The 14,305-nt window shown below is 41.4% G+C and overlaps 1 protein-coding gene across 11 annotated transcripts in view; it reads right to left on the bottom strand.

The window, feature by feature from the left end:
• Positions 1–14,305, bottom strand: part of SGK3 (serum/glucocorticoid regulated kinase family member 3) — a 65,392-nt gene that overhangs the window by 31,377 nt on the left and 19,710 nt on the right. The window contains exon 1 of one of the 11 annotated variants that reach the window (XM_020812165.3): positions 9,790–9,810. The exons of the other annotated variants lie outside the window; for them this stretch is intronic. The gene's annotated coding sequence lies outside the window, so the exon portion shown is untranslated. Of the gene's footprint in view, positions 1–9,789; positions 9,811–14,305 lie in introns of those variants that run through there. 11 annotated transcript variants of the gene reach the window in all.

Genomic DNA, 14,305 nt, shown 5'->3' with positions numbered 1-14,305 from the left:
GAACTGAAAACATCATTACACTTAAAAAATCAGCACCTGAAATTATAAGGAGATGACACACCACTGAGAAGGAAATTGGTTAGGTTTTTAAAGCAAATAAACGTCCTTGGTGTTTCTAAGGCTGGAAAGTCCCACTTTCCAATTGCATATTTGAACACACATGCACACATTTTTCTCTTTGCAAATGAGAGGTCGCCTGGCAGGAGACACCTGAAAATCTTCTCCTCTCCTGGCCAGCTGTATGATAATGTATGCTCCTTTTACAGTGGAAGATCTGTCTCACACTAGCATTCAGACTGGAAATTAGCTAGTCACACTGCAGGCAAGGTCATGCTAACATGATCTAGGATAACCACATACTAACCCACTTTTTTATTATTAGGTGGTATAAACTGGCCCATCTTTCTGAGGCTTCACTGAATTGCTCAAACTTTAAACATTTTCAGCCCATCACTCCAGCTCTCATGCAGCAAGGACTAGATCATACAAAGAATGATTAATAAGGATCATCTCCCCTGCCCCTTAACTCTGTCTTGAGTTCTAGTACCTCTTTCATTATGAACTAATCTACAGCACATACCAGTGGATAAATACAGTGGTGCCTCACTTAACGATTGCCTCGTTTAGTGATGAATTCGCATAACGATGTGGTTTTTTAGAAAATAATATGCCCCGTATAACGATGTTTCCTATGGGCGATTTTCGCTTAGCAAAGTTTGGGACCATGCTTCGCATAACAAATGCGATTTTAGGTCCCCTGCTTCACTTAACGATGTTTTTTTTTTCAATTAAAAAAGTGTCTCAGAAGGGTCAAAAACGGTTCTAAATGCTTGGATTCGTTAGAGGACCCCCTAAGTCATGTGCAAACCTGATTTGGCTTTGATCTGACTTTTCGTTAATTTATGGTTAATTTTTTTTTCGGCCCATAGGAACCAATGGACCTGTCAAAATCTGACAGCTCCATGCTTTCCTATGGGGGAGAAAACAATTCGCCATAAATTAACGAAAGTTCAGATCAAAGCCAAATCAGGTTTGCACACGACTTAGGGGGTCCTCTAACGAATCCAAGCATTTAGAACAGTTGCTGAGTCTTCATTAATTTTTTGTGAATTTTTTCTTCCCCCATAGGAAATAATGAAGCTGTCAGATTTTGACAGCTGTCAAAAGTTGGGGGGAAAAATTCACCATTAATTAACGAAAAGTCAGATCAAAGCCAAATTAACTTTTGCATCCGTTTTAGAGGGTGCAGAAGCTAATCCAAGCATTTAAAACCATTTTTGCCCCTTGTATGACACATTTAAAATTGCAAAAATTGACTTCGCAAAGCCATTGAAATGTATTGAGTCAGCTTCAATACATTCCAATGGAGGAAACATTGTTTCGCTTAGCGATGTTTCCTATGGGTTTTTTCGCTTAACGACGGCAATCCGTTCCAACTGGAACGGATTAACCGGTTTCCAATGCATTCCTATGGGAAATGGTGTTTCGCATAGCGATGTTTTCAAATAGCGATGTTTTTTTTGGAACGAATTAACATCGCTATGCGAGGCACCACTGTAATTCCTTAGTATGCGATACTACCCCAAGATGTTGCAAAATTAAACAAACCTCAATTACCAGAACATGCCCATCTCATGCAACCATATTATTTCACTGTGCCGCTTGCCCACCTTGACCCCAGTGGAAAAGAAGTAAGACTGTGCTCTCCCAGTCCAGAAATATATATATACAGTGGTGCCTCGCACAACTAGCGCACCGTAGAGCGATGAATTCGCTCTACGGTGACGCTTTTGCGATCGCTAAAGCAATCGCACAACGATGGCCCCAATGGGCAAAAATCGCAGAGCGAAGGTCGGTAAGCTGCTCGCTTACCGACCTTCGCTTTGCGACCCGCCGATCAGCTGTTCGGCGGGTAAAAAATGGCCGCCGGAACAGCCGAAAGGGGCCGGGGCGCAGTGTTTTCGCACCCTTGGTAAGCAAGGGGAGCGCGCGAAAACGCTGCGGAAGCCCCGAAATGACTGCGCACAACCATTTCAGGGCTTCCGGCAGCGTTTTCGCGCGCTCCCCTTGCTTACCAAGGGCGCGAAAACGCTGCACCCCGGCCCCTTTCGGCTGTTCCGGCGGCCATTTTTTACCCGCCGAACAGCTGATGGCAGCCATTTTGGCGCCCTCGTTCTGCGAGGGGAGGGCGCGAAAATGGCTGCCGCCTATGGAGGAACTTCGCTGAACGGTGAGTTTGAAAGCCATAGGAACGCATTGAACAAAGTTCAATGCGTTTCTATGGCTTTTTCCCTCCCGCACAGCGATGTTTCCCACAGCGAAGGTTAATCCGGAATGGATTAACCTCGCTGTGCGGGGCACCACTGTATAAGCCTCTCCTTACACAGCCACCTAATAGTGGAGGCTGAATGACAGAGGGGAATGAAACTAAGGTAAAATACAAGTAAAAAAAAAAGACCAACAAATCGAATCAATGGAAATTTAATGTATACCAGTCTAAGTTCCAATAAGTCAACAGGGCTACACTAATCTGGACAAACCACTGGATTAGGTCAAAATGGCAAGCAATGTTTGAGGTGCCACAACTCTCTTTGTTGCTCTTATTGCAACAAACACAGGTAACCTGGGAAATTTCAGGAACAATGCATTCCAGTGCACAATTTTATTCCAGTTTATGAGGCATGAATATGGTATGTTTGCATAAAATTTAAATTGAGATAACTTCTCTCCTATTCTTGCACTTTTCATACTATTCACATGCTATCTACTGGGCCCCTTTGCTATTTTTAACAAGAAATAAGGACAGCTAAGCTGGGCACAGCTATCCAATAATCTTATACTGGTTTTATACAGATTCACTTGTAAGGGCTTTCCCTAGAAGTTTTTGATAATCTATAATGGACAACATCTACTTAAAAAACTGTCCATGTCATTGTTCTCCTAGCAAACAGAGTGTCAACTACGAGCCACACAGTTCTCTTGTGAAAAGAGGAAGCTTATTTTACAGTTTTCCTTTCAGGGAAGGAAAGTGCTACATGGCAGCCATACTGATATGCAAGCCATGCAAATACAGTGGTGCCTTGACTTACGAACGCCCTGAGCTACGAACATTTTGAGTTACGAACAGCTCCGGATGCGAAATATTGCTTTGAATTACGAATGGAGCTTTGACTTACAAATGAAAAAAAAAGTGGAGCAGGCCAACAAAGAGGCTGCTTGTATGCTACCTCGATTGTCCCAGAGATTAGTGGTTAGATAGGGAAAGAGTCTTTAGACAGCCTGGTATTGCCCGGTACAGTACATTGCCTGGTACTGTACTGTATTTTTTTATTTTTGGATTTTGGATTTTTGGATTTTTTAACTTTCTTTTTTAAAACAAAGAGACTGCCTGTTCTGGGTGAGTATACTGTATTTACTGTACATACAGGGTTTTTGCAGCTGGGGGGGGAACATTTTAAAATACATTTTAAAAATCTGAAATGGTGTTCCAAAGGTTTATTGGGCTGCTGCAGGTCTAAAATGCAGCTTAGACTAAAGTCTCTACCCCCTCCCCGTCTCTCTATGCTCTCTTTTTGTGATGAGGAGTTCTGTGCTGGAAGAATGCTTCCTGATTGTTGGTGCAAGCAGGCTTTAAAATGCAGCTTAGACTCAGGTCTCTGCCCTCTATGCTCTTTTTGTGATGAGGAGTTCTGTGCTGGAAGAATGCTTGCTGATTGTTGGTGCAAGCAGGCTTTAAAATGCAGCTTAGACTCAGGTCTCTACACCCCCTCTCTATGCTTTCTTTTTGTGATGAGGGGGTCTATGCTGGAATAATGCGTGCTGGATTCTGTGCCTTTTAGGGTTTGTGTACTGTGGTGTGCTGAACCATAGTCATGGTTCCAAAGAAAGAACAGAGCAAAGGCAAAACTTTTTTTATCTCCATTGAAACGAAAAAGGAAATCATCAAAAAGCATGAACAGGGCATGTGTGTGACAGAACTGGCTACGGAATACAAGATGGCAAAGTCAACCATTGGCACCATATTAAAGAAGAAAGAGTCTTGAAAGACATTAATCTGGCAAAAGGAGTCACAATCCTAACAAAGAACAGGCCATCCCTGATGGAAGATATGGAAAGACTTTTACTGGTGTGGATGAATGAGAAACAGCTAAAAGGGGAAAATCATCAGTGAAACCATGATCTGTGAAAAAGCGAAGAAGCTGCACCGTGATTTAATGGAAAGAAACCGCTCTGGAAGTGCAGCGCAAGAAGAATTCAAAGCCAGCAGGGGTGATTTCAAAATTTCCAAAAGAGAAGTGGCATCCACTGCATTGTAAGACATGGGGAGGCTGCAAGTTCTGACCATGATGCTGCAGAAGCCTTCAAGTTGGACTTTGCCAAATTCATCAAGGAAGAAGGCTACCTCCCCCAGCAAGTCTTCAACTGCGTCAAGACAGGGCTGTTCTGGAAGAAGATGCCCAGGAGAACCTAAATCACTCAGGAGGAAGAGAAAATAACAGGCCACAAACCCATGAAGGACAGATTAACCCTTTCGTTCTGTGCTAATGCTACCGACGATCTGAAGATCAAGCCTCTGCTGGTGTACCACTCCCAGACTCCTCGCTCATTCCAGTGAGGGAAAGTTAACAAGGCCACACTGCCTGTCAGGTGGAGGGCCAATTCAAGAGCTTGGATGACAAGGCAGCTGTTTATGGAATGGCTGTATGAAGTCTTTGCACCCACTGTGAAGAAATATCTTTCAGACAAACAGCTTCCTGAGAGGTGCCTTCTGCTGATGGACAACACCCTGACACACACCCCATCCTTGGTGGATGATTTCATCAGGGTTAAGTCTCCCCTCCAACACAACAAACACCTCTTCTGCAGCCCATTGACCAGCAAGTAATCAGCAACTTCAAGAAGCTGTACACAAAGGCACTCTTCACCAGGTGCTTCAATATCAAGGAGACGTCCTTGACCCTGAAAGAGTTCTGGAGGACACATTTCAATGTCCTCCATTGTGTCAGACTCATTGACAAGGCCTGGCAAGATGTCACAACTAGGACCTTGAACTCAGCCTGGAAGAAACTGTGGCTAGAATGTGTCACAGTGGCACTGAGGTGACTGATGAACAGGTGGTGAGGGACATCATCTCCATTGGTGAAGGCATGGGTCTGGATGTCGACGAGGAGGATGTGGAGGAGTTGGCTGAAGACCATGAAGAGGAGTTGACCACAGAAGAACTTGCAGAACTGCAAATTGAGCTGCAGAAGGCTACTGTGGAGGAGCTTTCCACTGAAGAAGAGGAAGAGGCACCACAGTTTAGCAGCAAGGAGATAAGATCCATCTGCAAGAGCTGGATCAAGTGCCAGGAGTTCTTTGAGAGGCACCACCCAAACAGGACTGTGACTGTCAGAATTTTGGCCATGATGAATGACAATGTGGTCAGCCACTTCAGAAAGATTCTGCACTGCAGGACAAAACAGACAACATGGAACAGATTTTTCACCCGGATGGAGCCTGCAGCGAAGAGACAGCAACAGGGAACCCCTGGAGAAGATGATCCAGAGGAGGGGACTCCTACCTCGCAGCGATGACCATCTCACCATCCTCTAGCCAGAAGTCACTGTGATGTCCTCCAGAAGACACCGAAAGCTAAGTGACCTCTCTTTTGTTTTAAAAGGTGTTGGTGGGTAGGTTTAAAAGTTGCTTGTTTCATGGTTTACAAATGTTGTGAAAATGTGTTGGTTAAAAAATGTGTTTTAGCCTCCAAACTCTCCCCCTCCCCCTGTCTTCTCTATCTCTGTCTTTTAAGCACTAATCTTTGTCTGAGGGGTCTGTGTGCCCCAGTGATGACCTTCTTTCTTTCTTTCCTCTTTTCCCCATTGTTCCCTCCCTCTTTTCCTGCCCTTTTTTTACCTAAAAGGTGCTTGGCTTGGCTTGGCTGAAAAGGTGCTTTTCAAGGTGTTCTGTTGTTTTAAAGGTGTTCTGTTTGAAACGTGTTCCCTCCCTCCCTTTTTGAAACCTAAAAGGTGCTTTTTTTTGTTTTAAAGGTGTGCTGTTTAGAAGATGTTCCCTCCCCCCTCCCTCCTTTCCTGCCCTTTTTTTGAGCCAAGTTCATCGTAGATCAAAAGAAGAAAAAAATTCTCCCCCTAGTGGTAGAGTACAGATTAACCGGCTCTGCATTAGTTCCTATGGGAACTAATGCTTTGACTTACAAACCGTGCCTTGACATAAGGATAAAAAACAGCCGGGATGGATTAATCGGTTTTCAATGCATTCCTATGGGAAAGGCTGCTTTGATTTACGAATGTTTTGACTTACGGCCGCCGTTCCAATACAGATTAAGTTCGTAAGTCAAGGCACCACTGTAAATAACTCCCCAGCATGCTTCCAGAAAAGGACCCAGCATATTATTGGAAATGACGACATTAGATTGTGTTATATACTGTCAAGTCAGAACCAATTTACAGCAATCCTAATAGAGCTTTCTAAGCAAATGACAGATAAGGAATGATCTTACTAGTTCCACCACCACTCTGTGAGTTTCCATGGCCAAGTGGGGATTCAAACCCAGGTCTACTGGGTTGTGGTGTATCACTCTATCACCTACAGCACACTTGATAACTTCTATGATAACTGCATTAGGAGTCCACAATATGAGAAAATACCTAGAGAATTGAAGACCTAGAGAATTGAAGACTACTCCAGTAGGAATTTTGTTCCTGGCTTCCTGTGCTGGATATCTTCCATTTTGCAAATTTTTTGTACTTATAAAAGAAAATAAAAATTTCAGAGACTGTAATGTGGAGCACAACAATGGCAGGTTTATAGGAACACTAAAACCAAGTACAGTTGTGCCTCGCTTAACAATTCCCCACATTACGACGAAATCACTGTACGATGATCTTTTTGCGATCGCAATTGTGATCGCAAAACAATGGTCTAAATAGGGTTTTTTCGCTTTGTGATGATCGGTTCCCTGCTTCGGGAACCAATTCTTCGCAAAACGATGTTTTCTTAACAGCTGATTGGCGGTTTCAAAATGGCCACCGGGTGCTTAAAATGGCTCCCCACTGTGTTTAGGGACGGATTCCTCACTATACAGGCAGTGAAAATGGCCGCTGTATGGAGGATCTTCGCGGGACGGTGAGTTTTTACCCCATTGGAACGCACTGAACAGATTTCAATGTGTTTCAATGGGGTATTTAATTTCGTTTTATGATGTTTTCGCTTAACGGCGATTTTCATGGAACGGATTATCATCGTAAAGCGAGGCACCACTGTATGTGAAAAATGTAGCCTTCCAAATGCTGTTGGACTGCAACTCCCATAAGCCTTAACCAGTGTAGCCATTGGTCAAGGATGGGAGCTGAAATCTAACAGTTGGAAGGCCACATGCTTCCATCCCTGGCTTCAATCTTTCCATTCTTGCAATTAGCAGGAATCCCAGGATTTTCTGGAATATAATTTATTAGACTGCATGTACTGCCAGTAAATGAACTCAGCAGTATCATGTTCATTTCCTACTGGGGAAAAAAACTCTACCTATTACACTATGTAAAAACAACAACAAACATTCTGACTTTTCATGTTTTCTCAAACAATGCATTTCTGAGTCCTACCTAGATCACATTTCCACCAAAATACATTCCTTTTCGTCTTGTTTTACTTTCCTTTATTTACTTTTACAAAATGTAACATTTCAGATTTTCCCCAAGGAGACACTGTTCTTTGATGTCAAGTCCACAGAATCTTATCTGCACCACAGAGCAGAGGCAACTATTTACAAAATCCTGTTTTGAAGCACCTAATCAGCTTGTGCTCCTACCAACATTACACCAAATTTTTACTCACTTTATCATCAACAAATTTCAAAGAGAAGCAGATTTAATTTGGAAACAGCATAATAAAAACTAAAATGGGACACTCCCATGCATTACTGGGAAGAAGAAACAGGCTATCAGAACTGGGATTTTTTTTTTCATTAGGGCAAACACACAGTTTCTTGATTACTGAAAGACAGAAGTAGAGGGAATCTACACAGTAGAAGACAACTTGGGGCCACTCTCTGCTCTGCCAGTAGCCCCCTCATCTATCTCACATGGTTCAGGAGGGATTCCTAATGTTTCAAACAGGCTTTTCTGTAGGTAGAGGGAAAAGGAGTTGATGTCAAACTTTCTTTCCATCCTCCTCCTTAAGTTAACCTATTTTAAGATGCAAGCCACTGCCTCCAGCTAACTCAATTCATCATTAATAATCATATTTCCTTATTTAGAAAGCATAAAAGGCACTTTCAATGTCTACAAATGCTTATTTTTAAGCTACATGATCAGTTTACTGTCTGCCTCAGGATCTGAAAAAAGAATGCACAACAACTCTGAGCCTTCTAATGAGCAACTAACTACTTGCAAGACTTCATAAGCTACAATGAAGGCAAGTGAGTTTGTGGCCTCCTTTCCTTGTTATGAAACTATTCCTTCTGTATGTCTTTGTTTCAGATACTGCAATATTTATGCACTTCAACACATTTTAATGCCCTACTTAGACAAGCATTCTGTTGCTATTGCACTACTCTGCATTATAAACTGACACTGCTTTCTTTAAATTGAAAGAAAATAAGACAGCTTAGGTGCCAAACACCAGTGTCCTTCAGATGTCAATGAGGAAAGTGAGAAAAGGCCAATACAGGGATGGCAGGAGGCACCTAAAACTTACAGTTTATGACAGAGTACAAATGATTACTTTTTGTGCTTTTCTACAACAATGAAGCTCTCTGACATTTCATACCTTTGCCAAAACTCAAAATTTAAAGTTTGAGACAAGCAAAGGCAGCATCAGAGCATTCACTTCAGAGGAACAGAAACAGTACCACTCTCATATCACTCACAAGTTCTCAACGCTGAAATGATGGCTCTCTATCTCCAGCCTTAGGCATATGTGCCTTGGGTTGTATGCTTGCTTCATCGTATACAGTGGTGCCTCGCAAGACGAATTTAATTTGTTCCGCGGTTAATGTTGTCTTGCGAAAAATTAACCTTGCGAAATGCGTTTTCCCATAAGAATGCATTGAAATCTAATTAATGTGTTCCTATGGGCAAAAAAAGTCAGAACAAGGAGCCTCGTGGCGCAGTGGTTAAACCGCTGTACTGCAGCTAAAACTGTGCTCACGACCTGGGGTTCAAATCCCAGGTAGCCAGCTCAAGGTTGACTCAGCCTTCTATCCTTCCGAGGTTGGTAAAATGAGTACCCAGCTCGCTGGGGGGGCAATGTGTAGCCTGCATAATTAAATTGTAAACCACCCAGAGAGTGCTTGAAGCGCTATGGGGCGGTATATAAGCAGCACACTCTGTTTTTTTTTTAAAAAAATGGTTTACAAAGGGTTTATTAAGTGCTCTTTAAAGCCATACATATTGTGCAGATTATTTAAAATTTTTCAATCAAAAAACTTTAACTTTTTAAACATTATAGAAAAACATTTAAAAATCAGCAAACATGAGGCAGGAACAAAAAATGGAAATCATTTGTCTTGCGAAGCACGGCCATAGGAACATTTGTCTTGTGAGTCATCAACCTCATTGCCAAAACCATTTGTCTTGTGAGTTTTTTGTCCTGCGAGGCACCACTCTACTTTACCCTCAGTTCAACCCATTTTTTTGCCCTTTCACTTTAAGGCTACTAGAAGTTGATTTGCAGTGGTACAGTAAATAGGCGCTTTTAAAAACTTTATCTCAAGACTCAAAATATTTAACATTAAAACTAAGTTTAAAATAAATGCTTACATTTTATATCAATGCTAAAACTACTCACCTGCTTAATTATTTTTATTACTAAAAAGTAAGCCCAAGAAAAAGTATCATTCAAGGATTTGTTCCAACACCCACAAAGGTGACTGTTGAAAAACACAAAAGAAGAAAGGCGTTTCAAAGAGGCAGCTCAAATAATACCTTTTCTTTCTATCCTGAGTTATAAATAATACACAGAAATGGCAACCATATAATCAAAAAATTATTCTCAGAACAAACCTACACATTCAAAATACTTATGCGGTACAGTTTAGAAACAAACATGCATTTTTGCATGTCTGTGTGCTTTTGAAATAGATGCCACAAGTGTGGTAGGAATCCAATTCCACCTTAAAACTACAATGCAAATTCTGGGGCATACAAACAGCTTTGGGCGATAATGTGTCAAAATACTGAAGAACAGATAGGGTTAAACATAGACACAACCCAACCATATTGCTGTACTGTATTGATCTGCATTCCCCACTACCACCAGCCTCATAGCTGCAATTTAAACACACAAGCAAGTGCAAACATACATTCAAAAGCATGAAGTTTGCCCCTTAGTCAGGCTATACTACAGGTCACAGGAGTTGTTGGGAGGTCTAAATGCCTGTCTATATTATAAGTTTTTGGCTTAGTTCTGCTATTTTTTTTTGGGGGGGGGACTGTGAAATGTGGAGATTATATTTATTTTGTTTATCAAATTTATTTATTTTGTTTACTATACTTACGTCATGTCCTATGACGTGGGTTTTCTGAACAGTTCACAAACCAAATAGTACTGTATATCTTAAAGCACAGACTGTACGTTACTGTACTGACTGACACAACAGCATTGGGGAGAAACTTCCTCTTCTGCCTCCTCCTATATTCCTTCTTCATGGAGACATTCATTTAAAGGCTAAATTCACTTCTGATAACAGCTTCGCACTCCCTCCCATGTGATAAGTCTCAAGAAGAATGTACAAGCCACAGTAGTGAATCTCATTAAATAGCACTTAAGAGCTAGTGCATGACAGTAATTAAAGTTTGCTTTTAAGTCAAACATGAATTGTGACTATCATAGTAACTAATAATTTACTGCTAAACCATTAGGCATTACCCTAAGTATAAAATACTTAAATTTCTTTCACCAACATAGCCACTCTACTTGGCATTCAACATCCGAACATTTTTTTCTGATATTCAGTTAAATAAGCCAGCTTGAGAAAAACCTTAGCATAGTACAGTGAGGCCTGCCAAGATGATGTTCAACTGTGTAAAAGCTTATTATTCAAAAGCAAGGACAGGCAAGACCTTTATTGGACCATTAAAAAAATGCTAGCTTTCAACCAATAAAACTCCTTGTCAGGCTGGCCAGGGGACGTGGTGGCGCTGTGGGCTAAACCGCAGAAGCCTGTGCTGCAGGGTCAGAAGACCAAGCAGTCGTAAGATCGAATCCACGCGACGAAGTGAGCGCCCGTTGCTTGTCCCAGCTCCCGCCAACCTAGCGGTTCGAAAGCATGCAAATGCGAGTAGATAAATAGGTACCATCTCGGTGGGAAGGTAAACAGTGTTCCGCGTCTAAATCACACTGGCCATGTGACCACGGAAAGATTGTCTTCGGACAAACGCTGGCTCTATGGCTTGAAGAGCGGGATGAGCGCCGCCCCCTAGAGTCGGACACGACTGGACAAAAAATTGTCAAGGGGAACCTCTGTCAGGCTGGCCACTAATATATTGTGGATGGTGCAGAAGAAACATATGGAAGTCCCAAAAGTCGTGGCCAGGTATTCAGCATATCCCCCTCCCCTACCATCTTATTTTGAAACTCAAGATTCTCACTTGGCAGGGGACTGAGGTTACACAGACATGTGGCAACCCCCCTATCAGAAAATTAGGGATAACATTTAGTCTACCCACTAGGTGAAGCCAATTGCAGCCAAATTAGTATTAGTATTATTACCTAGTGGTTGGAAGAAGATGCTTTCTTCATTTTGCAGTCCTGCTTGGCTGATATTATGTTTTTATTTTTTTAGAGGTTAGTCAGACACTATATTTCAGATCTATCTTGACTACACTCAATTGCACGATCGTTTGAGTATGAATAATTTTAATAGAATTTGCTATTACTGATTATAAGAAACAAGAAATATGGCCTACATCCAATTGCTATTGCTAATTAGAGAGCAGACCAATTAAGCAAATACTATTTACACAACTGTTGACATACCACTACCAGTTTACTCTGGTTGACACTAGCATTCGTATTTACGCCCATGAAACATGTTTCCCCTTCTTTCTTTTTTCCCCTGCAAAAATGCTATGCATGTACAACACAGAGGCAGTGAATCATTTTGATTTGCTACAAGGACCAATCTGGTGGGGATCAAAAGAAAAATAAATGCCTGACTATTTTGCTTTCTTTTGCTTTAATCTAGATAACTTCAAAAACAGGGCTCTGCCACCTACAGTGGTGCCTCGACTTACGAACGTCCCAACTTATGACCATTTTGAGTTACGACCAGCTCCAGCTGCAAAATTTTGCTTCAACTTGCAGCCGAAGCTTCGAGTTACGACTGGAAAAAAGGTGAGGAAAAAGCCAGGGAATTCAAATTGCTAACCATTGGTGGTGAAGAGGCTGCTTTTTTGTAGCTCTTTCGTCCCAGTGGTTAGACAGTGTGCGTCGGAGGAGGCTTGGGACTGCCTGGTGCTGCTTTCTGCTTTGGGTTTTGGCTGGGGGGTTATGTTTCTGTGCTGTGATTTTTTTGTATGTGTTTGTTTTTTAAGCCCCAGCGCCTTCCGATGGGGCTTGCTCTGTTGTTTATTTATTTTTTATTTTTTTAAAGCCCCAGCACCTTCCAATGGGCTTGCTCTGTTGTTTATTTTGGGTTTTTTAAGCCCCAGCGCCTTCCAATGCGGCTTGCTCTGTTGTTTATTTTTGGGTTTTTTTTTTCAGCCCCAGCACCTTCCGATGGGGCTTGCTGTGTGGTGAGTTTTTTGTGTTTTTGTTTTTTGCCAGAGCGGATTAGTCGCGTTCCAATGCATCTCAATGGGAAATGGTGCTTCGACTTACGACCATTTTGAGTTACATCCATCTTCTGGAATGGATTATGGTTGTAAGTTGAAGTACCACTGTACAGTATTTCAACATTCATATATAAAATTTGCATGTATGTCAAACATAATGGTTTTGTTGTATTTCACAATTTTATGATGAGATTAAATGGTTTTATTGATCCTCAACTGAAAAATGATCAATATAAACACACTCTTTTTGTCTACATAAGACCTGGGACTCTCCTGAGAAAAAGATATGCAAACAGCACTTTAAATATAAGTAGCTATATTGCTACTCAGTGCATTTCCAAGAACTGGGATGAAAATGTCTGACTTACTGCTCAGTTGTTCTGACTCACAAACATCATAGCCAAATACTGTTGCATAATTATGTCAGTGTAAAGGAAATGATGTAACCTGTAGTAAACTGATGCCAACTAATAAATCTCTCTGCTTGAAGTCCTGGTTGCTTGCCAAGCCACCCAGTTGGTGTGCAAAAAAAAAATCCAAGCAAGCACTCATTAATTTGCAGCACTTTGCTATTCTGACTTATGCCATTTCCTGTACACCAGTGTAAGTATGCAACAGTATTTTGACAACAGTTGGTACTGGCAAAAACCAAGTTTTTGGCAACAACAGATGACTCTGGCCACACCTATAATAATTAAATGATCACACACTATCAGCATTTTACTGTGATGCAGCTATACAATGAAGTTTAGCAACAGACTTTTAAAGGTGCTTCAAATATGATCTCAAGAGGAGGTTTCAAAGTGGTCTATTTCAATAGTAATTTACAGTTGACTTCTTAATTTTTTTTACTAATGGCTATCTTCCACCTCTATCCCATTATCAGAAATGTTCACCCATGCATGTAGGAAAAAGAGAGAATGCAACAAGGTTCTTAGGGTGAGAACACCTTACATCTCTCTCTCTCTCTCTCTCTCTCTCTCTCTCTCTCTCACACACACACACACACACACACACACACACACACACAGACAGAGAGAGAGAGAGAAAGAGAGAGAGAGCTCACAGAACTATTCTCATCCACACAGAATCCAAATCAACCTCAATGCTCTAACAATATTATCTCTGTTACATCTGGTGTCATGGATGATTAGTCAACACAACGCATAAATTAGAACCACCAAGGGAGAGCTTACGTTTTCTTCTTTGCACTTAAAATAAAGTTAAACAGCATTTAAATTGTAGATCAGTGTCTGTATACTACAACTGAACAACTGGACTGAAGCCAAATCTCAGGTATACTTGGGCAGAAAAGCAATTACATTCTTGGAAAAAAAACCTCTGGTTTGTGAATGTGGAATATTGTGCTTCTGTATCAATGATCCAAATGGAATCCGTTGCCAGCAGAAAAAAGGATGCCAAGCTTTATGTATCAACCTGAAATTTGACAACACTAATGCCAGCAGTCAATATGGTCTGCAAGATACCCTCTTCTGCTCACTTCCATTTACAAACTAATACTAAGCAAG

Source organism: Pogona vitticeps, chromosome 4 (genome assembly GCF_051106095.1).
Source record: "Pogona vitticeps strain Pit_001003342236 chromosome 4, PviZW2.1, whole genome shotgun sequence".
Classification (NCBI taxonomy): domain Eukaryota; kingdom Metazoa; phylum Chordata; class Lepidosauria; order Squamata; family Agamidae; genus Pogona; species Pogona vitticeps.
Note: the sequence above shows the minus strand (reverse complement) of the source record. Positions and strands in the feature narration are given on the sequence as shown.